This window comes from Protopterus annectens, chromosome 4.part1, assembly GCF_019279795.1.
Source record: "Protopterus annectens isolate FY-2018-M chromosome 4.part1, PAN1.0, whole genome shotgun sequence".
NCBI lineage: Eukaryota > Metazoa > Chordata > Ceratodontiformes > Protopteridae > Protopterus > Protopterus annectens.
In genome coordinates, this window is record NC_056734.1 from 494,883,605 (window position 1) to 494,909,234 (window position 25,630).

Sequence of the window (25,630 nt, forward strand, 5' to 3'; positions counted from 1 at the left end):
TAGATAGTTTTTAAACCATGCAACAGTGTCAGGGGCAAAGGATAAGGAGGTAAGAGTATCTATTAGCATGGAGTGGGAAACCATGTTGAATGCCTTAGATATGTCAAGGAATATAGCGGATACAAACCTATTGTTGTTTCTATGTTGGTTAATCAGATTTGTGAAGGAGAGAAGGGCAGAGGTTGTGCTATGGTGTGGTCAGAAACCATGTTGTGTAATGGAAAAGAGGCTGTTAGAGTCTAAGAAATGCATGACCTGGGAGTTTATGCATTTCTCAAGTATTTTTGATAAAGGGGAAAGAATGGCTATGGGGCGATAGTTAGAGAAGTCATAGGAATTCCCACCCTTATGAAGGGGAATAATGTAAGAGATCTTCCACAGTTGAAGGATACGAGCTTCCTGTATGGAGCGGTTAATTATGAGTGAGACTGGGTAGGAAGGGGAGTCTGCAGCCAGTTTTAGGAAATGAGCAGGAATGCCATCTGCTGCAAAAGTAGTGGGTTTACACTTTGAGAGGTATTTTCTTATTGCGGAGGTTGGGACAAGTGAGAATGCAAAGGGTGGTGAGTTGCTGGGGAGGGTGCTGGTGAGCATGAGTAGCTATTTTTGGACAGTTGAGTGGATAGTGATTTTAATGGATTCAGTAAAGAGGTGATTAAATTGGGAGGCTATATCACTATCTGTTTTTGTAGTGGTGGAGGTGGGAGCTGGTGTAGAGGTTTTGCCAGGCTTTAGTAGGGAGTTTATTGTGTGCCAGAACTTTAGAGGGTTAATGGTTTGTTTTGCATGTCTAGGAAGTAGTTCTGTTTATCGAGCTTTGTTTGTATTTTGACTTGATTCCTAAGGTGTTGATAGTTTTGTTTGGATGTGGAAGTGTTATCTTTTTTCCAAGTTCTCCAGGCCTTATCTTTGGTTTTTAATAGGGCCCTAGTGGACTTGGTAAGCCATGGAGCATAGTTTTGCTTGATTCTAACTCTTCTTACTGGGGCAACTGAGTCAAGGATGTTAATAAGAGTAGTGTTAAAATAGCCCACAACTTGGTCTAGATCAAGGCTTTGTAGTTGTTCCCAGTTACATTTTTTTAAGATAGTGTTGAGGTCTAGAGGGTTAACGTTGCGGTTGTTTCGGACTTGTCTATAGACTGTAGGTTTTGGAATGTTAGTGCATCTCCATAGGAGGAAAGTAGGAAGATGATCGCTAAGTTCGTCTGGTAGATTACCTACTTGGTAATTATTTACTGGGTAGTTGACTAATGACCAATCCAGTATAGATTCTTTATGGGATTTTTTGTCAACTCTAGTAGGTTGCTTCAAAGTTAACATATTTAGAGATGGGCACTGTGACCCAAGCCCTAGCTGAGACAATTGGTCTCAGAGGTGGCTTTGTTTGTGACTTGTGAAGTTTAGGTATTCCATAAATAAGGGATGTAGTGGGGAAAACAGTAGTCAGACAGTCAAACAAACTAAAATCTATACGACCTTTATAATACATGTCGTACAAATCTTTACCAACCTTTTCAATAATATTTGTCCGATCAGATCTATTAATTTTCTTATAATCTTTAGTTTTCAACATCTCTTGCATGGTCAAAACATAATAATCAACATCACGTATAACAACCCCACCCCCTTTTTCAGCATTTTTAACTACTATTTGATCATTATTAATTAAAGACTGAATAGGTTTCTATTCTTCATTATTTAAATTACAAAAGTGCTGCTTCCTTTGCTGCTGATACAATAAATATATATCAAGCTCAACAGCACTTTGAAATGCCTGTGTCACAGAGGATTAGGCATAAAAGTGCTCTTCCTTTTCAGCACAAAATTATTATGATCACTTTCAGCACCAAATAATATATTCAAGTTTAATGACCTGACAAAATATCTAATTTCAGTAATAGTTTGAGAAATGTCAATTGTACAAGCAGGAATAAACGTAAGCACTTTTTCAAGAACTGATTTTTCAAAAATACTAAGTTTGTAGCTCGAGAGGTTAAAGACAAGTTCAGAAGCAGAGCTTAAGCTTTCGCCTGATTGGGACGTTCATATTGCCTTTTCCATGTCTGATACTCGGAGTTGTAACTCTTTTTCCACTTGTGCTGTTGTGTGAAAGGGAGCGGTAACTGTGTTAACACCAGAAAATCCAACGGATCAAGGGCTGAAATGATGTTAGAATCAACAAGTGTCATGGAACATGTGACCGGTAAATTTTCAACTCTCTGCTCCCGCTCTTCCGGATGAAACTGACATAAGGGAATTCCCTTTCTCACTGGATAGAACAGAAGCTGAAACAACATGAGGAGCCAGAGTGGGTTCAGGCTGAGTATCTGGTGATTCATTAGATGTCTGTGCTTGCTCAGCCAAGTTGCTCTGATGTAGAAGGGGATTACTTTTCTTATTGGACCAGGCAAAACCTGTCCAGTTTTAAAGTCATTATAGTCCTGTTTTACCTTTCTTTTTTTGATGGCAATAAGCTTAGTTCAAATATGATTTCACCCCTTCAATAGCTTCGCAGAGTAAACCTGAATGCCAATTAAGCTCTGTCTTCTTCACTAACTCATTATACTGCTGTTCAACTTCACTTTTTAACAAAGCATCTATCGGTTGAAAAAAAATCATTCATCATGTGCATATATTGCAGTGAACATGTTAAATTCAAAGCTTGCCATCATTTTAATAAGTCTGGATATTCTGAACCACACATAGGCATTTTTAACAAACGTAAACTCCCGGCACGATTTTATGATTAACATAGCTCTCAAAGCATAAACGTGGTCACTGCAGCCTCTTAAACAACTGGAGTTTACGTTCAAACAATTTACTTTTGTTTTATATGGTTCAGTTAAATCTTCATTTGAATTAGATGGTGCATACATCTCTCCAAACACAGACAACAATGGATTTTCAGATATAGTCAACAAATCTGTAACAGGAGTAAGTCTTATCATAGGCATCCCACTTGTGGATGGCAAAATTGTTGGTATGGTGCTAGTCATGTCCAATGGATCAAACCAAAAAAAAACTTCTTGCAAGCAACAGAAAGAATAATAATCCACTGGTAAATCACAGTGAAAACAAGTGCAAACAGCCAAAAAGAGAAAAAATCCACTGTAAACCAAGTAGCACCAAACTGGAGTCAAATACTTTAATATGCAACTTTGCAGTTCCACTTAAAAGCTTCCTCAGGCACAAACATTTAAAACAGTTACTAAAGCCATTTAAATAGATAAATGTCACATGGTAAAGGTCACAAGGTAGAAGTCACACTATACAATTACACCTTCTGATGTAATTCTCTCAGATAGGTTTCTAAAGATACAAATTCATTTAAACCTGGCAATATAGGAGCTCTAAGTCACAAAATTGTTAATTTGCACTTGTTTCACTGTGATTTACCAGCGGATTATTTTTCTTTCTACTACTTACAAGAAGTTCTGGTAAATACATAACTAATAAATCTGATGATGTCTCTTTCATTCCTCCTCACAGCTGGGTAAAGTCCCCAGCTATACAACTCCTGGGTGGTCTCAAGGAAGGATATACCACAGCACTGCCGAACCAAAGGAATCCCTGCTCCTGGAAACAATGTCTATTTTGTAATGTGAGACAAATGTGTTAGCCTTCGACCAGGTGGCTGCAGCACTGATATAATCTAAAGACACCATAGAAGAAAAGGCGGATGAGGTGGACATAGACTTGGTAGAGTGGGCCTTAGGAGGACGAGGTAGCTGTAAACCACTCTTGGTATAAATCACTCTAATACAGACTGTTATCCATTTAGCAAGAGTAACCTTACAAACCACCTGACCTAGATGGCTATAAGAGAAGGACACAAATAACTGTTCTGATATTCGAAAAAGTTTTGTCATGTGCAGATAAAAACTTAACTGCCTGTGAACATCAAGCAGATGTAACAAACATTCTCCCTCAGTAGAGAAATTTGGGAAGAAGATTGGTAGTTGAATGGTCTGGTTGAGATTGGATTCTGTAGCTACCTTGTGCATGAAAGAGGGAGTCATATGAAGGGACACTCTATCCTTGTGGAAAATAATGTAAGGGGACCTAGAAGACAAGACCTGAATCTCAGAAATCCATTTGCTGAGGTGATGGCAATGAGAAAGACGGTCTTCCATGAAAGAAACTTTAAGTCACAACCACCAGCTGGTTCAAAGGGTTTTTGAGTTAAGCCTTGCCATACCACAGTGAGATCCCATGGCGGAAAAGGATCTTTTACTGGAGGCCTGAGGAGGAAGATCCCTTTCAAGAAGGTCTTGCACAGTTTGGAAGTTGAATGGGAATTGAAAACACTGCCAGAAAGAAAATTAGAGATGGCTGCCAAGTGAAGTTTGACAGTAGAGAAGCTGGCTCCTTCTTTGAAAAGAGACACAAGAAGAAAAGTATAGCTGAAACTGGAGCTGAAATAGGTTCAATGTTCTCTCTAGAGGCCCAGAAAAATCTCTTCCATTTACTCCCATAGACTTTCTTGGTACCTGGTTTCTGAGAGACTAAAATAATGTCTCGGATGGAGGAAGCAAGCTGAACCTTCGAAAAATCATTGGAAGTGCAGAAACCAAGCAGTCAATTTGTGGGGTATCAGACTGGGGTGAAAACCCTCTACTGGGTGAAGCAGGAGGTCCTGTTTAGGTTCGAGAATCCATGGAGGATATTTCAGGTGAGACCAGAAGAAGGGAAACCAAGTCTGATGAGGCCAACAGAGGACGATAAGGATTACCGAGTACTTCAGATGCTTTGCTTTCTGAAGAAACTTTGGTATCAAGGGTAGTGGGGGATAAGCTTAGAGGAGACCGGGGGGTGGCAATCGTACGCCACAGAGAGAAATAGTTGCTGCATTTGTTGTTCTGGGGGGATGCAAATACGTTGCAACAAGGTTGGCCTCAATGACTGAAGATCAAATCCACTACTGATTGATTGAGGGACTCGTAAGGGGTCAGAATGGACCTGCTGAGCTTGTCTGCCAGAACTGGATTTCCCCAGTATGTGAGTTGCAAGCAGAAAACTGTCAAAAGACATCACCTATTCCCAAACCCTCTTGGCCTCTCTGCACAGCAGGTAAGAGCGGGTTCCTCCTTGCTAGCTGATGTACCACACCACTGACATGTTGTCTGTGTGAATCGCAATAGTTCCTAAAGGGAAAATGTCCTGAAAGGCTTGTAACGAGAGGAGGACTGCTATCATCTCCTGAACACTGATATGCAATATGGTCTCTATGTGTGACCACTTCCCTTGGACCACTTTTCCCTTGAAACGCCCCCCCAAGTTGGAAAGCGTCCATGGTCAACGTGGCTAAGGGAAAAGGAAGGAGGAAAGGTTTGCCTATCGTCAGGCTGTCTGACAACAACCACCACTGAAGATGCTTACTGCAAACCAAAGTCAATTTGATAGGATCATATTGAGGCTGATAGGGAATAGACCACCGAGTAGCTAGGGTCCACTGAAGTACTTGCATACAGTACCTTGCTAGAGGGACTAAGGGAATGGCAGCTGCCATAGAGCCAAGTGCCTGAAGTATTATCCTTGCCTGTGACGAACACCAGTTTAAGATGGCTTGAACACAGTCTCTTAAAGTCTGAACATGATGATGAATGGGTGGAGCTGCAATCTGGTTCACTGTGTCAAAGGCAGCTCTGATAAATTCTAAACTCTGAACCGGGAATGGATTTAACTTTGTCAGGTTCATGGTGATAACCACGTGATTGGCAAGGATGAAGAAATAATCCCCGGCCTGGAGTACTTGATGCCTGGTTGGGGCAGTGAACAGATAGCTGTCCAGATATGGAAACATCCAGAATCCTTGCAGTCTCAGGTGAGCTGCAATAATTGCCATGCATTTAGTAAACACCTGGGGGCTGTGGTGAGTCCAAAGGGCAGAGCTCTGAATTGAAAATGACTGCCTCCCAGCCAGAGGTGCAGATGACTTCTGGAGCATCTGTCTATTTTAATGTGATAGTACGTGTCCTTTAAGTCCACTGAGCACATCCAATCGTCCTTCCACAATGAGGTAGAATGGACTGAACCATCATCATTTGGAACTTCATCCTCTTTATGTGCAAGTTTAGTTTGCTTAGATCCAAAATGGATCACAGCTCCCTGGCTTTCTTTGGCACTAAAATGAAGTGAAATTCTGATTCCTCTTAGTTCAATCGGGACCTCTTGGATGATTCTTTTTTTGCAGTAGAGTTAAAATTTCTGCTACTGCAAACTCCCTCTGACTGAGTGAAACATCGAAGAGTCTCTTTGACCTCTCTGGAGGAAGAAGGAGAAAGTGAATAAAATAACCTCTGGATATAATCTTTAGCACCCATTTGTTTTGAATTATATCAAAGAAGGGTTCTCTGAAGCACTGATTCTGCAGATCCCCTCAGCTCATGGGGCAGCATCTCCCAATGAAACCTCCTCTGCCTCTGGAGGAAGGATCCCTGCGTTGAGATCCTGGGAAGACCCCTGAGATTTTCAGAACCAGGTTTTCTTTCCATTGTGCTGGTTTCTAGAAAAGGGGTGCTAACGAGTTGAGAACTTAACCTTGACAGTAGATAAGATCTTCCCTTCTTGCTCACTAGGGTTTAGAGTTTCTTTGATCGATGGACCAAAAAGGGAGGATCCATCAAACGGAGCACTGACAAAGGAAGCCTTAAAAGGTTCTGCGAAATCACAAAGCCTCATCCAGGCATGTCTTGGAATAGCAATGCCTGAGCCAGTTGCACGTGAGGCCCCCTCCATGGAATGGGAAATAAGCCTCATGGAAGATGTGGACAAAGATGAAAGAGTAGTCAGTCGGGGGGAGACTGTCTTGAAGTCCTCCGCTGACGTGATCTCTGCAGAGAGTCTGGCAGTTCCCTTTACCAATTCCCCTCTGCAATCGAGTAACGTGTGCCAGATAGTTTAACGCCCTCAGCGAGAAAGTAGCAGAGGGATAAACACACTTACCAAACCTGTTCATCGCTCTGGACTCCATGTTCGGTGGGCGGACAGTGGAGCTCTGTTTGGCTAGCTCCTTTTTGGTAGATACTGCCATAAACAAGGCATCAACTGGAATACCCTTGGTCTAATATGGTCTGTCCTTAAGGGGAGATAAAAATGTGTCTGAATGTTTGGGAATTGGTATGATAGAGTTTGGCTCCTTCCAGGCCCAGATGGACACCAAATCCAAAAGCTTATCAACTAGGGGGACTACCCAGGATGTAAATGGGCCCACCCCAAAAGCCTCCAAAAACATGGAGTCCTCCAAGAATGGAAGTTGGGCTGACCAACCACCTCTTTGCCTCAGGATCTCTAAAATTACTCCAAAGGAGGCATCCTCCAGTTGTGATCTGGGGGATCCTTACCCTTCATCGGAATCCATGTCCTCATTGACGGACTCTGAGGAGGAGTCAATGTGCCTCCTTCTGCATGTCCTCTTAAGAGGGATCGCCTCTGTGGGATGCTCAGGGGAAGTGTCTGAAGGCTAGTCGGGATGGGCTCACTCTGGACAGGTATGACAGGCTCAAGTCTCTGATCCAAGGGAAGTAGATGGTAAGGTTCATAGTGGAAAGAAACTGGATCCCTATGGCAAGAGAAGGCCCTTTCTACAACTTGGAATGCCAAGAGAACTGGTGAATCCCTCCCCCAGTTCCACAGGAGCTGAAGCTGCTGAAGAAGAGAGGGCAGGAACCCCGAAGCCCTGGATTCCAGATAGAATCGGACCCAAGGTGTCCAGCGCCAAAGAGCTGAGGGGAAGAGATGGCTCCTACAGAGATGGAGCTGAAACTCTTCCCCCAGATCCATCTGGCACATCCCAGATAAGAGACCCACTGTGATCAGATGACAACAGAGCAGAGGAAGTCAGGCCAATTGTTGGAGTGGAAGATGGAAGGCTCCACATAATCGACTCCATCTCTCTCGGCTGACTATGTTCCTGAGACTCCAACACGAGGGATGGATTGGAGTACGAGACTGAACTTGGAGGGAAACACTAGCAGAACCCAGAGGGGACAGTGTGGAGAAGACCCCCAAATGGATTTGAGTCTTGAGGATCTTTCGGATCATCCTGTCCACGTCTGCCACTGAAAGGCTCCTAGAAGACCTGGGAACAGGCAGTGAAGAGGGCCTGGAGTGTCTCACAGGGGTTTGCTGCAGCTCAAGAGAAGAAGCAGACTCGATGCCTAACATCAAAGTAGGACCCCCTAACTTTTGGATCTGTGGTTTTAGGATCATAGATAAGGACAATAGCTTCGGGAGAACTGAAAATGAGAAAACTACCGGCTGGATCCGAAGAGTGCTTCGGATCCACCAGAGTGGATGTGGGCCAAGGAAATGAGGCTGTCAGATCCAAAGGCCTCAAAACTTTGGATGGTGGTTCCGAAGTCCCCCTCAAAGACTTATGAGGGAACTTCTTGGCCTCAGAAGACCCTGCCATACTCTTGGAGGGTGTCTGAGCCCCTGGAGAGGAACTGGAAGCAGGCAAGAGACCCTTCAAAATCAACTTATTTCTGTGGTAGTCAACAGCCCAAGGGTTAAAGCTCTCACTGACTGAGCAAGCCAACTACAGATGTTCAAGTCCCAGACAATACACACAAAAAAATGTGCATCGGATTGCCGGAACTTACAGCCACAATCTGAACACCTTTCAAAACCAAAAGGTTTTTCTGACATGATAACAAGGTACACACACACACACACACACACACACTACAAAACACTGTAGCCAAAGAAAAACAGCAAAAAAAAATAAGAATATATATATATATATATATATATATATATATATATATATATATATATATATATATATACACATTTGTATCAGCACCACTGTAGCCAAAGAAACACAGCAACAACCACAATGTCCAGAGGGAGGAGGACCCAAAACCAATAGCTATACAGAAAAAGTGAGGCAAAAACAAACTGCCAAGCAAAAAGGAAAAGGTTCGATATCTACACGCAAAGGAAGGGGATGAAAGGAACACAAAAAGGTGACATCTGAAGGAAAAAACAGATGAATAAGGTAGAAATCCCAATGAAGACACCTTCCCAACCCTCGGGACTCAGGAATCACAGCCAACACTTCTGAGTGGCAAACGAGATCTGGGGGAGTTAGTTACGGGACAGTGCATTATCGGAAGTGGGACCTGTATCCTAATCTGAGACAAACGCGTCCGAACACCACAAAAAAGGCATATAAAATTACCATAAAAATACATATACAATAAAAATATGTATCAAACCTACAAATATAAACAAAATAAACCACGAAATTAAAAACTACCTAAAAAAAGGCTTTTACTTTAAAAAAAAATAGTAATAGAAATCATATCATTAAGGCCAAGTGGGAAGGTGGCGTTTAAAAAAATCTGCCACCATGTTTTCCTTTGTTTCAGGTACAGTTTCCATGGCCCACCTCAAGGATCCCTGTTCACTTGATGTAATACTGCGAACTTAAATGAATGGCCAGGAAATAATCTCAGATGTTTGAATAATGCATAGTTTCTTTTTTCTAGGAAATATCATAATAGTGCTCATAAATTCTTTGAGCTAATCCGTAACCCAACTGTGAGGAGGAATGAGAGACACACAGAATACTTGTGTAAAATCTTACCATAACCACAGATATCCTTCTCTTCCATGTTGCGGTATTCTTATTGTGGGATTCTCTGCCTCAGGTGACGCGAACGGCTGCTCCTATACAAAAGCTTAAGCCTGGTTGCTGCTGGTGCATGGAACATCACACACAGGGCCATAAACCAAGAGCCTTATAATGCAACGTCTGTATGCACAGACCTCAGAATTAACTGCCAGTCGGACAGTGGACTAGGTAGAGCCAAATGATGTCCTCCAGAATGGCGAAATGCCATAGATTGCCCAGTGAGACCATAGTCTAGGAGATGCCCTTGGGTGCTCCAGAGACAGGTGAAAGGAATGCGGGGGGATGGTTCACACGTAGGTACTAGGCTATTGGCCCTATATAAGCCTAGCCAAATGGTACCCTGGCTTTCGCCACCCACGAAAATTATTTTCCTGTGCCCCTGTCGAGCAGAGCCACAGAAGTGATCCACGAGGTGAATTTCCTATCTCCCATCCAATCATCAAGATTTTTCTTGAAGAGTGCTAATGAGGAACTTTGTTTGATATAGACAGGTAGCTTGTTCCAGAGTATGGGAAGTCAATGGGACAGGAATCTATCCCTCCAGCATGTTCTGTTTATTGTGGTGACAAGGTTTAGGTCCCTAGAGCTTGTAGCTCAGAGGGATTGGGATTTCTTTTAAGTGGAGCATGTCCAACAGCTCTGGTTTGGACATAGCTTTGTATGTTAGGCAGAGATCGCCTCTGAGTAGGAGATATGCGATGGAGTAAAGCTGGAGTTTTTTGACGGTCTGTGTAGGGCATCTGTTTGAGGCCAGTAATCCTCTTTGTGAGGTATTTCTGCGGCCTTTCCAGTTGTTGTAGATGTCTTGTGAGGTACATACCAAAAGGGGCGTTGTACTCTATAATGGGTCTAATGAGTGGCGAGCAGAGGGGAACAATGACCTTTTTTTTCCTGCATGAAAAACCTTTTGTGATGAAGTGAGCCACGTAGAAGGATTTCCTGACTACTGTGGTGATGTGATTATAAAAGGAGAGACTACTGTCCAACTGTGTCCCAAGGTCTCTTATCACACTTTCGGTGTTAAGTAGAATACCGCCTATGTGGTAGTTCATGAGTACAGAGTTTTTACGAAAAGGGATGACAATGCACTTTTTGGCATTGAGCTTGAGGCCATGGCTTTGACACCAGGCATCTGTCTCAGTAACGCCCTTTTGTAGGCAATCCGCATCATTAGGAGTTTTGATTATGGCTCCTAGTTTGCAGTCATCTGCGAACTTCATTAGCCAAAGACTTTCTGTGTTAGCCTGTACTTCAGAGAAGTAGATACCAAACAGGAGAGGACCCAGGACTGTACCCTGTGGTACTCCACTTGTCACTGGTCTGAAGTTGGATTTGGAGTCTGCTACTTTCACAGTGTGGGTTCTGTCAGTGAGCCAGTTGGCAACCCATCTTGTGACATAGGGATTTATACCTAGTTTAGTGAGTTTAGCTATAATTCCAGAGTGGGGGATGGTGCTGAAAACCTTGGCGAGATCTAGACAGGCTGTGTGAACCACCTAACCCTCATCTACAGCTTTGGTGACCGCTTCAAAGAAGTCTATCAGGTTTAGGAGACATGATATGCCTTTTACAAACCTGAACTGGATGGGGTCCAGAGTTTGGAGATTACCAATGTCACTGTTTATAGGTTCCATGATGATACGTTCCATAGCCGTGCAGACCAGGCTCATCAGGCAAATGGGGTGGTAGTTCCCGTGGTCCGTGGTGGCTCCCCCTTTGTGGAGTGGGATAACCGTCGCTGTGCACCATTCAGTAGGCACAAAGCCTGAGGCGAGGCTATGATTGAACATGGTACTTAGGTGGGGTGCCAGTTCGTTCTGTAGTTCGTGTAGAACCCAGCCTGGAATGTTGTCAGGTCCCATGGATGCTGTGTTATTGGCTTTGGAGAGTGTGTTTTTTACCTGTGAAGCTGAGATTACAGGAACTTTGCTTTCTTCTGGTATAGAGATGGGCCTTTTAGGGAATGAGAGGGGGGCAAAGTTAGTACTGAACCTATCTGCCAGGATGCTGGCAATATCAGTTGGTTCTATATATTTAGTGCCAATGTGCTGTAACTCAGAGCAGATCTGAGTGTTGCCATTGTGATTCTTGACATAGCTATAGAATGCTTTGTGGTTGTCTTTAGAATCAGTGGCGATTTTGTTTTCGTAACTAGCTTTGGAGGATTTTATGAGATATCTCAGCTTCTTACTGAGGCTGACCAGGAAGTTCCTCCAATCATGGGATTTTACTCTTTTTTTGCAGCAGTTTCTTTCTTCTGTTGTAGAGTTTGTTTATGGCAAGGGACCACCAGATTGGCTTCCTTTTTTGGGGGGATAGCATCTTAGTTCTGTTGGGGATTGCATAATCCATGCACTTGTGTAAGTGCTTATAAAGTGCATTTGTGTAGGATTCAGCAGTCGTACCTCTACTGTCCGTCAGCATGGGTGTAGTGAGGTTTGCCACTTCTGTCTTAAGAAGTGTGAAGTTGGCTTTGGAGACATTTTTTAAGGTGGTTTCCCTAATGGAGGGTGGGGGGCAGGATGTGGATGTCTAGGGTGATTAGCTTGTGGTCAGATATGAAAAACGAGGAATTGACCTTTGGTGTGGAACACCGGATGCCCATGTTGGTAATGACCAGGTCTAGGATATTGCTGCCCCTGGCGGGGGTGTGGATAAGTTGATCCAAGGCGTTGGAATTTATGAATTACAGAAAACGTTGAGCACAAGAGTTGGTACATAAGTAGCTTTGCCAGTTAATGGTGGGGTAATTGAAATTTCCCATTATTAGGGTTAGGTTGTACCCTAATATTTTCCAGTGCATCGAGAAATGAGGAGTTGGGAATCCTGAGGCATGGTGGGGGGATCTGTAGCAAGCTACAATTTGGATTGCTGTCTTCCCCAGAGTTAGTTGCACTTGGATAACCTCGGATGCATTATGCTGAGCAACTAGCCTGGAGGTATAGATATCCTTAATGAATATGGACATGCCTCCGCCTTTAGTGTTTCGGTCCAGGTTAGGTGGCCAAAATGTGTGGTATGAATTATAGCCTGGTAATGCAGGGGTGCTCTCTGGAGCCTTGAACCAGGTCTCTGTCACTGCACAGATGTCGATGTTCTCCATTTTAAGGAGTGCCTCGAGTGAGTGCATTTTGAGGTTTAGACTTCTAGCACAGAGTAACATTACCCTCATGATTTTGCTTGCTTGTACCTGTTACGGTGGTGAATTGTCATTTGAACCTTGCCTAAAACGGCACTATAGGAGTGGTAAGAGCCTTACCCTGTATCCAGAATCCCTAGGGTGACAGGTGCAGGCCATCTCTGGCAAACCATTGTGGTTTGTTAATCATGTCATCCCAGGCAGACAGATACTGGATCCCCTTAGAATGACACCAGAAGCTTAGCCAATTGTGATGGGAAGGAAGGAATACTGCAACATGGAAGAGAAGGACATCTATGGTTATGGTAAGATTTTACACAACTATTCTAAGCCCTTCTATTCCCGTGTTGCAGTATTCTGACTCTGGGAGAGTACCATAGCTTAGGAAGGGTGGAGGTAGAGGTAGCTGATTCCAGAAATCCCTGCAGGATTGCCAGCGAAATCTGCTCTAGCTCTGGAGATATGATACAACTTGTAGTGCCTGGTAAATGTGTGTATAGTCGACCAGGTGGCTGCCTCCAGGATGGAGGCTGTGTCTAGGTCCCTGAAGAAGGCCTTGGAGGATGCTACAAGGCCTAGTAGAGTGCGCTCTTACCCCCTGAAGTAAATCCTTGCATTGGTAGGAGTAGCAGAAGCAAATAGTTTTCCTGATCCAGCAGGAGACAGTTTGTTTGAAGACTGCCTTGCCCAGGGCCCTGGGGTGAAAAGATACAAAGAGCTGATTTTCTAATGGTCTTAGTTTTGTCCAAGTAAAACCTTAATTGCCTGTGAAATCCAGGGAATGGCGAATTCTCTCACTGCCATTGGTAGGAGAGGCAAAGAAGGTGGGCAGGTGAATGGACTGATTTAATGATATCTCATTGACCACTTTGGGTATGAATGAAGGGTTGGTGCGCAGGGTTACCCTATCTTTGTGGAAGATAGTGTGAGGAGGCATGCCGTGAGAGCCTGTAACTCTGATACCCTTTTGGCTAAAGTGAGAGCTACCAGCAGGATTGTTTACCATGTGCACATTTATAGTGATGCAGAATTAGCTGGCTCAAATGGGGCCAGTGTGAGTTTTTCCAGGATAAAGTTTAGGTCCCAAGGTGGTGGGATAGGCTTCCTTGGTGGTCTGATGTGCAGGACTCCCTTCAGGAACCATTTAACATCAAGCCTGGAGAGTAAAGGAGGATCTAAGGGAAAGGAGGCAGAGATAGCAGAAAGGTGGACTTTCAGTGACAAGTATGAAAGGCCTGTCTTGATAAGTTCACATACATATGCTAGGACAAGAGGTACATCCACTAGAAAGGGATCCCTAAGCCTTTGGAGACACCATATGGAGAATCTTTCCCATTTTAGAATGTAGGATCTCCTTCTGTTAGGTTTCCTGGCCTCCCGCAGGACAGAAAGCACGTCCTCAGAGTAGTGGTGTCTGAGGAGGATAAGCATAGAGGAGACCCGCGGGCCAATCATGAGGCAAAGCATCGGTGATTCCTCGTCTGGGGGAAAGATGACAAAGTAGCTGCTGCATTTTTTGTTCAAAGGGGAAGCAAAAAGATCGCATCAAGGCTGGCCCCAATGGCTGAAGACTTCTGCAGTCACATTCAGGTTGAGAGACCACTCGTGTGGATGGAGGATGCATCTGCTCAGCCTGTCCGCAATCACGTTGGAGCTCCCTGGGATATGCGTTGCAATAAGAAAGCAGTTGGAAGCTATGGCCCAATGCCAAATTTTCATGGCCTCGCGACATAGGGGGTAGGATTTGGCCCCTCTCTGTTTATGTACCAGACGACAGACATATTGTCTGACTGGATTGCAATCGTTCCCGACGGAAGGAGTGGATGAAGTGCCTGCAACGCTAACAGCACTGGTCTTAACTCCAGTACGCTGATATGCAAGTTGACCTCCAAGCTGGACCACGTGCCTTGGACTGTCTTTCCCTGGAGCAGCCTCCCCCACCACCCTATCAGGGAAGTGTCCGTGGCCACTGTGGCATTGTGTTTGGGAGTCTGGAAGGGCAGGCACCAAATATTTTAGTCTGTTCTCATCCACCAGAGGAGATCTTGTTTGCAGGAATTGGTGATGAGGATCTGTGAGTTTAGAGGATGGAGACTGGATATCCACTGGGACAAAAGGAGCCATTGTAATAGTCTCATATGCAATCTTGCCAAGGGGACAATCGGGATGGCTGCCGCCACAGACCTCAGAGCCTGTAGAACTTCCCTTGCAGACACCTTCCTTCGACAGAGTATCACTTGTACTTGTAATCTTGATCTCTGAAGTCTGTGAGGAGGGAGGGAGAGAGACTTGGCTTGTTTGAGTATTGAATACTGCTCCTATAAATTCCAATTGTTAGGTAGTATAAAGGTTGGATTTTTCCCAGTGTATTGTGATGCCTAGAAACTCTACCAGTGCCAGAGTGTAGCGGAGGGCCATGGCCAGTAGGCGCTTGGTGGGGGTGGAGAGGAGCCAATCATCTAGATACAGAAACACCTGGAATCCCTGAAGTCTCAGATGAGCTGTTACCACTGTTAGGCATTTTGTGAACACTGGAGGCTGTCGAGAGACCGAATGGCAAGGCTCTGAATTGGTAATGATTGGCTCCCAGCCAGAAGCGAAGGAGACACCTGGAGCGCGTGTCCATTTTGATGTGGTAATACGCATCCTGGAGATCTATCGAGCACATCCACACACCCTCCTGAAGAAATGGGAGAATGGATTGTATTGTGACCATGTGGAATTTGGTCTGAACTACTGATTTGTTTAGTTGGCTAAGATCCAAAATGGGTCTCCAGTCCCCAGTCTTTTTTGGCACCAAAAAGAATCTTGAGTAGAAACCGGATCCACACTGGTCTGGGGGAACTTGTTGGATGACTCATTTTTGACACAGCTTTCTTATTTCTGAAGCTGCTTCGTCCCTTTGACTGGGTGGAATATCGGGAAGGCATTTTGGAGGTCTTGGGTAAGAGATTAGAGGGATGTAATAACCTCTGGAAATTACTCTCTGCACCCACTGATCATTTGTAATAGAGTGCCCTGCAACTTGGTGCAGAATAAAACGAGGCCTGACTGCTTCCAGAGGAAAGCAATCGGACAGCACTTCAGGAGTGCTGATATGGTTGTCTGGAGAAAGAATCCCTGGAGTCCTGATTTCGGGGAGCCCTCTGCCCCTAAAGGGGTGTCTTCCATTATTGGAACCTCCTCTGCTTCTGAGGGAATCCTCACCATATGCACTACAGAAAGCACCTTGAGATTTTTTTGTGCCATATCTTTCCACTCCTCTGGTTCCTGGAGAAAGGCCGCTGAGGTTTGGAAAAACATAGGCTAACAGCAAACAAGGTTTTTAGTCCTGCTTGCAGCTGGCTAATGTGTCCTTCACTTTAGAACTGAAAAAAGTGGACGGTTCGATAGGGGCATTCAAGAAGGAAGACTTGAAAGAGTCCGCGAGGTCACAAATGCACATCTAGGCGTGGCTTCTCATAACTACACCTGCACCCGCAGCTCTAGTCGCCCCTTCGGTTGTGTGGGACAGCAACCTCATGGACGAGTTGGAGAATGACTCTAGGGTAGCAAGCTGAGAAGCAACTTTATCGCGTGCCCCATCAGAAACTTGACCCACGAGGCTTCCAGAGAGTTCAAAGATGAGATATCTTTGGAGCCTCGTAAATGTGCCAAATAATTCAGAGACCTGACAGCAAAGGTTGCTGAATCAAAAACTCGCTTCCCTAATGTGTCCACCTTCCGGGACTCTCTGTTGGGTGGATGGACAGTAGGACTTTCCTCTGCAAGGTCCTTTTTTGGTGGCAGCCGCCACCACCATAGTCTCTACTCGTAAGCCTCTAGACCAATGGGGCTGTTCCTCTGGAGGGGAAAGTATCTTGTCTGGTCTCCAGGGAATAGCCTCAATGGTATCAGGGTTCTTCCACGTCTGCTGCACGATGAGCTGGACTAACTCATCGGCAGGAGGATCACCCAAGAATTAGAGGGCCGAGAGCGGAAGGCCTGCAGGAATATGGATTCCTCCAAGGAAGGGTTGGAGGGCTACCAGTCACCCCTCTGCCTCAAAATTTTCAGGATGTCTCCAAAGGAGACATAGTCAAGGGGTGACTGTGGGGACCCGTCCCCATTATCGTAGTCCATATCCTCAGTGAGGGACTCCTCCGGGGAGTCCATGTGTTTCCTCTTACCCGTCCATTTCCGAGGTGGTTCTTCAGTGGGAGCATCTGAAAAAGACTCAGAAAGGAGGTTACCCTGTACAGGGGTTTCCTGAGGCTTGCGCTCTTGGTGTCCTGGGGAGGTGGCCTGTGATAACTGCAGCTCAGAAAGGAGGAGGGGGAAGGTCTGACGTAGGAGGAGCACTTCCCGAAGCAAGCACCCTCTCCATCACCCAGTAGGCAGGCCTGCCCAAAGAGGAATTGGAGTCCGGAACAGAGGAAGACAATCTCGGAACCGAGGTCGCAGCCCGCTCCCGGGGACGGAGCCTCAAGTAAAACCAGTGCGGGTGTCGCCCCCCGGATCTGAAGAAGGAACCGATGAAACAACTGGAACTGTACCTGGAGCTGAGGGTTCCACCCCCCATGCATGAGATTGAGGAAGGGGTGGTTCTGAAGGAACCCAAATGCAAAGGGACCTCGGAGCCTCAGAGAAGGTCACTGTCGGCGCCGAGGAGAGGATTCCCCCTAAAGACGTCAGAGCTATGGGCCTCGGAACCGAAGGGTCAAAGGGAGGAGAATACATGGGAGTTGTGGGGGCAATGGACCCAAAACCTGGAGTGGGATGGGATTTAGGAAAATTTGTAATCCCTCTGGCTGTCAGCAGCTGATCGAACAGGCGCACCACATCCAATTCAGATAGACTCCTGGTGGACCTTAACGACACTCCTAAGGGGGGGGGGGGTCAGGTTGGTCCAAAAAGGGGCTAAAGGCTTGTCCTGAAAATGGATCCAAAGACAGGGAGTACTGGGTCCGTGGTGTAGGAAAAGTCAGCACCGAGGATTCCAGTTTTGAAACGGGCAAAAGGGGGACTATCGGTGCCGAGAAAGGGCTCAGAGCCGAGGGAATAGCTGGAGTGGAAGTCATTATCGCCTCCGAAGAAGTAGTCGGTACTGATCTCGGAATGGAGATGGGCGACGTCAGTGTCGAGGTAATAGCAGACAATAAGGCTGGAGCCGAAATCACACTTGGAACCATAGCAGTCGGTGCCGAGGGTGGCGCCAATCTGGAATGCATCAAAATATCTGCAGAGACCACTGGAGCAGAACTCTGACCCGAGGTGGTTGGAGCAGAGGAGGCAATTTAGTGCTCCGTGGAAGACTTGTGGGCCTTATGCTTATGAGGCTTGCCCTTATCATCAGCCGGTGAAGAGGGGTCAGAATGAGGGCGTTTTTTGTCCTTTGATGGAGGGGTTGAGACCTCAGACGCAGAAAGAGCCTCAGAAAAAGGTGAAGAAAGCAGGCCTTTCAAAATAAGTTCGCTGACTGAAACTGACACAAATCTGACAGGGAGGTTTCACAGATAAGTGAGATACACCCAGACAATATACACAATTATCATGCAGGTCGCTATTGGGGAGTTTACCATTGCAGGAAGTGCAATACTTAAACCCCGAAGTCCCTTTCTTTTCAGACATACTAAGTATATTGATTCAACAATCCAAAAAAGGATAGAGAAAGGAAGGAAAAGAGAAAAATACCAACAATGGTATTAAGAAAACCAAAAGGTAAAGAAGGGCATTTACCAACAATGGTAAGAAGAGGATACCCGTGGGTAGAGTTGGTTGAAATAATAAGATATAGAAGAGTTTTTAGGGAAAAAAAAACGTACAAAATACAGTAAATTTTGAAAAAATACAACACTTAGCTGGAGAGCTCAGTGAAACGCTGCTATATGGCTGTGGCAAATGAGATCTGAGGTAACTTGGAGAAGGGCATTGTGGGTAGCAGCTTAGCTCAAGAGTTTGATGTATACGCGAGCTTGGTATTACGCCGACTCGGTTCCGAGGGTTCGGAACCAAACCCATCAGTGATGGATAGGAACAACTTCAGATCACGTTTTTCTATTAACTTTTTAAGTGAAGTAGACTAATGTTCAAAAATTGCCCCTTTGTCTCTGCATAATTTTTGGATTTGTCTACAGTTCATGACCAAAGTAGAGAGTTAAATGGCCACCCCCATACCCAATAACTGAAAGAAAAGAATTAATAAAACAGAAAATAAATCACTTGTACGCAGTGTCTGTACTGCTTCCTTTCCCCTAAGTTTGTCTGCTGTCCTGCCTTTTTGTTAAAGAAAATATCTGCAAGAGAAAAAACTTCTCTGAGGCTCTAGAGTGTCAGCTCCCACTAAAATCTCAGGTAAGTACTACGAGTGGCTTGTCATCAGCAACCAGTCTCTAGTGTTTACCTTATTGTAGTAACTGGACACGAACTGGTAAGCCATGATCCATTGCTACGTTAGAGAGAGGGTTCATCTCATTCATTTGTTCTCTAATTACCCCTATATACAGACATACTTATAAAGCAGGCAATTAGAGAATAAGGGATTTTTTTTTCTTTTAAGCATTTTCAGCATTTGTGGGACCACCCATACAGATATAGATTACTGGGGTCCCCCCACCACCACAGGTTCGCAGGCAACTAAAGCCAGTTCCGCATGTTTGTACAAGCAATGATGTTTTACACATAACAAGTGAAGTAAGATGTCTTACATGTGTAACTTTTCAATTTGAGGAAAGTACAAAATGTAGAAAGTTCATACAGAATCAGCTCAATGGCAGGCCAATACCAGAATAAATTCAATAACTGTGAGAATTCTGCAATTACTGGAACCTCACCATTTGAAGGATAAATCATCTAAGAGAAGACCAATGAGGCAGTGAAAATTATGGGTCTATAGTAGAAGACCAAAGACGCATTATTTTGAATGCGTCTTGGTCGAACTTAAAAGGCTGAGAATGCAAAATATCGAAGCGGCTGTTAAGCGAATTCTTTCCCTGGGAAAAAATTTGCTTGGCCGCTTCAGTACTTTGCCACTTTCGGCACTGTAGTGCGGTCTTGGAGTTGATATATTTAAGTAGGGGGTGGGGGGGCAAAGTCCCCCAATTAATGTAATGTTTGAAATTAATTTTTATTTTTTTTTTTGTTGGAACAGCGATTTTTTTCCCCTGGAAAAAAAATCGCTGTTCTGACAGTTCGACATTGTAAGCTTTCGCTTACATAGGGTCAATCAATCACCATTCGCTTTTTTAAGCATTCAGTGATTTAATATAGACCCGAAAATTATGGCTGCTATTAGGCAAAAGAGGACCAGAAAATACAAAACTCGACCCACCACTGCTTCCTTGTCCCATCTTCCAAAACCATGACCTCTTGGCCTCTCTCCAATCGCAGGAAAAGTACAGTTTGTATACTTACTATAAATGTAGATGTTCAAGTGTATTCACTGTTGCAGTCATCCCCTGTGGGTTATCCCCGCTGTGGTAGCCCTTGGCTGGCCTGAATACCAGAGTCAGTGTTTTTCTGCGTTGGTTGCTGTTGCTTGTAGTCTGACTTCAGGTCGTCAGTGCTATAAAGCAAGGCAGCAGATGTCATTACATCAGTTTTTCTTGCCCTAACCCATCAGAAGCACAAGGAAATAAGGTAAAGTGGTCCTGGTGGCTAAAAGCCACCGTAAGAAGCTTATGTCCCCCTAGGGAAAGAGGATATAAGGGAGATGGAGGAAGGGAAACCAGGACTGCAACAGTGAATATACTCGAACATCTACATTTATGGTAAGTGCACACAACTGTACTATGTTCTTCATGTTTCATTGTTGCAGTCATCACCTGTGGGAGGATTCAAAAGCTGAGGAGAGTGGTAGAAGGATAGGTTAGAGCCTTAGGCATGGGTCAGCAAGCCCTGCAGAACTGCAGAGGCAACCCTTGCCCTAGACTTAGAAAAAAGAGGTAGGTGGTAATACTTTGTAAAGGCATGGACAGAGGTCCAGGTGTCAACTTCCAAAATGTCCCTGGTGGGGACTCCTCTGAGGAAGGCTGTGGAAGTGGAGGCTGCCCTAGTGGAATGGGTACGAAGAGAATTAGGGAGGGATTTTCTATGTAGTCTGTAGCAGAAATGGACACAGTGTGATATCCATTTGGAAATGATTTGCTTGGAAATGGGCTTCCCCTCCGCCCATGGGGCAAAGTTGACAAGAAGCTGGTCTGTTTTTCTGAAGGGCTTAGTGCAGTCCAGTTAGTATCCGAGTTGTCTGTGCACGTCTAGTGAGTGCAGAATTCTTTCCCCCTTGTTTTGAGGGTTGAGAAAGAAGGTGGGTAGATGTTTGGCCTGGCAGAGGGTCACATCAGATACCACCTTGGGCATAAAGGAGGGGTTAGTCCTCAGGAAGACTCTGTCTGCATGGAAAATGATGAAGAGCTCAACAGCCATGAGTGCCTGAAGTTTTGAAACCCTTCTGGCTGAGGTGATAGCTAGTAGGAAAACAGTCTTCCAGGAGAGGTATTTCAATTCTGCTGAAGCAGCAGGTTTGAATGGAGGTAAGGTTAGTTTTTCTAAAACATAATTCAGGTCCCAGGCTGGCGTGGGAGACCTTCTGGGAGGTTTGATATTAGAAACCCCTCTGAGGAATTGCTTAATCAAAGGATGTGAGAAGAGAGGTAGGTCTGAATCGAAATGAGCTGAAATGGCTGAGGCATGGATTTTAAAAGAAGAGAAAGAGAGGCCACTATTGAGTAATTCGGCTAGGTAGTCCAAGATAAAAAGGATGGAAGGCTGTGAGGTACTGGCCCCTCTGGACTGGCTCCAGGAGCAGAATCTTTTCCATTTCCCTGCATAAGATTTTTTGGTGCTGGGCCTTCTGGCCTCTGTGATAATGTCTAGGACCTGTTTGCTTAACAGGGACCCCTTGTTTGCTTTTAAAGTATTAGCCATGCTAAAAGATTGAGAGTCTGTAAGTCTGGGTGCAGTATTTCCCCTCCCACCTGGGTCAAGAGGTCTCAGATCAGGGGAAGCTGCCTGGAGGGGCTGTAAAGTCAGGCTGCACAGTAAGGGTTACCAATGCTGTCTGGGCCAATCAGGAGCAATAAGGATGGCCTTTGATCTCTCCTTCCTTATTTTGATCAGTACCTTGGGAATAAGAGGCAGAGGAGAGAAAGTGTACAAAAAGAGGGAGTTCCAGGGGAAGGTCAAGGCATCCACCTTCCACACTAGGTAATGATACTCCATTGTACAGAATTTTTTTAGCTGGTGGTTGAGGTGCCAAGCAAAGAGATCCACCTCGGGAGCCCCCACTCCTGAGTGATTTGCAGAAAGATTTTTCTATGGAGCTGTCATTCGTGGGGGTCCAGTAAGTTTCTGCTTAGGTGGTCTGCCAGGGTGTTGTTGACCCCTGGTAGGTATTGGGCAATTAGGTGTAGACCCACAGAGACGGCTGTCAGCCAGAGGTTCATGGCTAGCCTGGACAGAGGGTAAGATTGGGTTCCCCCCGTTTGTTGATATACCACATTACTGTGGTGTTGTCTGTTTTTGTAAGGAGAACCCCTGGCCTGAGATGGGATTTGAAGGATGTCAGAGCCTTTTGTACTGCCATAATTTCTTTCTGACTGATGTGTAAGGGAAGGTGATGGGCATCCCAAAGACCTTGGGTGCACCTGCCTGCTAGGTGAGCACCCCAAGCAATGTCTGAGGTGTCGGTGGTGATGGTCTGGCCGGTAGGGCGGAGGATGAAGGGCAGACCCTTGTTCTTGGCACAGGCACCTGCCCACCAGAGAAACTCGGCCCTTATACATGGGATCAGAGGGAGAGAGGTCTCTAGAGGCTGCGAGTGCTGACACCAAAGGTTCTTTAGATACCACTGAAGTTTCTTCATGTGAAGCCTGGCCAGAGGAATTAGAAGGATGCACGATGTCATGTACCCCAGGGCTTGCAGGAACTTCCTCGCTGTGAGGTGAATTCTGAAAGCCAGCTGGGTAAAGTAGATAGGCAGGAATCTCTGCTTTTCTGGGGATAAAAAGGCCATTTGGGATGCTGTGTCCAGCAATGCTCCCGAGAAAATGATCCTCCTGGAGGGTGTTTGTTTTGAGTTCTTCTCGTAGATGGTGAACCCTAGGGAAGTTAGGAGGGTTTTTATTTTTATTTATTTATTTTTATTTTATTTTACATTTGTTTACCAGGAAAGTCCGACTGGACACAGGTCCATTTTCAGCAGAGGCCCGGGGAGTAAAGCTCCACATTGCAATACATTACATGAGAGTAAAAAGAAGAACATACTTACATATGGTACGTATACACATCAGGACAACATGCTGGTGATTAACAAACATACATATAGCATATATACAGACACAACAGGACATCATGCTAGTGAATAACATTGTAGACAATCAGAGGTACATTTTTTTTCTTTTGCAGTTATAAGTTTTGTAAAGTAAATGTATACGGGTTTGGAAGCTTTCAGGGGAGAAACTGTTTATACATACCTGTACCCTGACAAATTCTCTTGGCATGGATTAGCCTGGTGAGTGGCATGAGCATAGCCAGTTACTTAGATAGTGGCTTTTCAGGAGTTTTTTGAATTGACTAAAGGAGGTGGTAGAAGTTATTTGGCTTGGTAGTGTGTTCCAGGTTTTGGCAATGGTGTTGGCAAAGAGGGACTTACCAGCTTCGTTTTTCTGTTTTATGACAATTATGAGGTTCTGGTTACTAGATCTTCAGGGTCTAGAGGGAATGTGGGGCTGAATTAGGTGCTGAAGTGCTGGAGCTATCTCAGGAAGGTAGTAGAGTTTGTGCGCTATAGAGTTGATTGAGTAGAAGTATATGAGGCAACTCAAGCCAGTTGAGTTGCTTAAGGGATAGACAGTGGTGGGACCTATATGAGGCTTCAGTAGCACACTTGGCAATCATGTTGTAGCAAGATTCCATTTTATTTAGATCAGTTTGGTGGAGATTGGTCAAGATGGGAGAGGCATAGAGGAGGGTGGATAGAAGATGAGTCCTTGCAATGGTTACTTTGGTGCGTTTTGTCAAACTGTTTGTTCCTGTAGAGACCACCAAGTTTTTTATTAACTTTCTTAGTGGTTTATGCTATGTGGATGTTGAACCTCAGGTTATTGTCTATTTCTACACCTAGCAGTTTAGTGTGTGTGGTTGGACTGATATGAATGTTTTCTTTGGAGCTAATGGTGAAATTATTATTTAGGGGAGGAGCTCTGTCAGGACTGAAAATAATTTGTTTTTTTGGGGATTAAGAAGAAGTCTGATGTTAGTGAACCAAGTTTCAGCTACGGTGAAGTTATTTTGGGTAAGGGTTTGCAGTTCACTAAGGGTAGGGGCAGCACATATTAGGGTAGTGTCATCTGCATATTGTACTATTGAGGCAGTGGGAGAGGATGAAGAGATCTGATTTGTAAATAGAGAGAACAGCAATGGGCCAAGGATGGATCCTTGAGGGACTCCTATGGTAACTGGTAACAGGGGGGACAATTGGTCCTGCCATAGGACTGCTTGCTGATGGGCAGATAAGTAGCTGTTGAACCATGATATAGAGGAGGGACTTGTATTTAGGGTGGATAGGGCATCAAGAAGCAGACTGTGGTTTACCATGTCAAAGGCTTTTGATAGGTCTAAGAATATGGAAGAAACAAATAGACCCTTGTTTCTGTGGTGGTTAACTATGTTGGTGAATGATAGTAGTGCTGTCGTGGTGCTATGGGAAGGTCTAAAGCCATGCTGGAATATGGAGAGTAGGTTGTTATTCTGGTGGTACTGTATTAGTTGAGTATGAACAACTCTTTCTAATATTTTGGATAAAGGTGATAGGATTGCTATTTGGTGACAGTTGGTGAGCTCCAAGGAGTTGCCTCCTTTGTGCAGTGGAATTATATATGATGTTTTCCATGAGGTGGGGACTTTGCATTCTGAGAGAGATCTGTTTATGAGAATAGAGACAGGATAGGCTATAGCTTCAGCTGAGATCCTAAGTAAGTCTGCTGGCAGCTTATCAGCCGCTAGAGTGGTTGGTTTAAGTTTACCAAGGAGTTTAGATATTGATTTAGTGAATACAGAGTGGAGGTGAAAATTGGGGCTATATTTGTATACTGGGGCGGATTGGGTTAGTTATTGGTGTGGGGCTGCTAGTACTATTTTGGGTATTGGCAAGGGTCTGGTCTGTTTAGGTAAAGAATTTGTTAAACTGAGTAGGAATGTTTTCATGGTTATTTGGAAGCACAAGGGTTGGAGTCGTGGACTTTCCTGGATTCAGTATACCATTTATTGAGGCCCAGAATTTTTGTGGGTTGTGAGCATATTTTTCTTGCATGCTTGTATAGCAGCTGGATTTGTCTAGTTTTTTTTTTTTTTTGCTTTGTTACGGAGCTCTACATAGTTTTGTCTCAAAGTAGTGGTTTTGTTTCTCTGATATTGAATGCAGGCCTTGTCCCTTTCTTTCATTATAGTTTTAGTATCTTTTCTTAGCCATGGGGCATAGTTAGTTTTTATTCCAATGGTTCTAGGGGGTGCATGATGGTTTAAGATTTTTATGAAGGTTGTGTTAAAGTACTCAACGGCATCGTCTAGAGGTAGATGTTTTAGGGGAGTCCAGTTACAGCTTTCTAGAGTATTGATGAGATCAGTAGCTATAAAGTTTTTTTTGTTTCTAACTTATCTGAGGATAGGTTGGTTGATGGTTTGGGATCTGTTCCTAATTAGGTAGGTTGGATGATGGTCACTTAGGGTATCTGGAAGACAACCAGATTGCTGTGCAAGAGTGGGGTCAGATACCAGGATCCAGTCTAAGATGGACTGGCGTTTGGAAGTTTTGTCAATTCGAGTGGGGGTGGTTATAGTTTGGGTAAACCTGTGGAGGTTTATGAAGGCAGA

At 44.6% G+C, this 25,630-nt stretch overlaps 1 protein-coding gene across 4 annotated transcripts in view; it reads right to left on the bottom strand.

Moving 5' to 3' along the window:
* The window catches only part of OPA1 (OPA1 mitochondrial dynamin like GTPase), a 2,039,562-nt gene that overhangs the window by 242,916 nt on the left and 1,771,016 nt on the right, over positions 1 to 25,630 (bottom strand). The window lies entirely within an intron of this gene.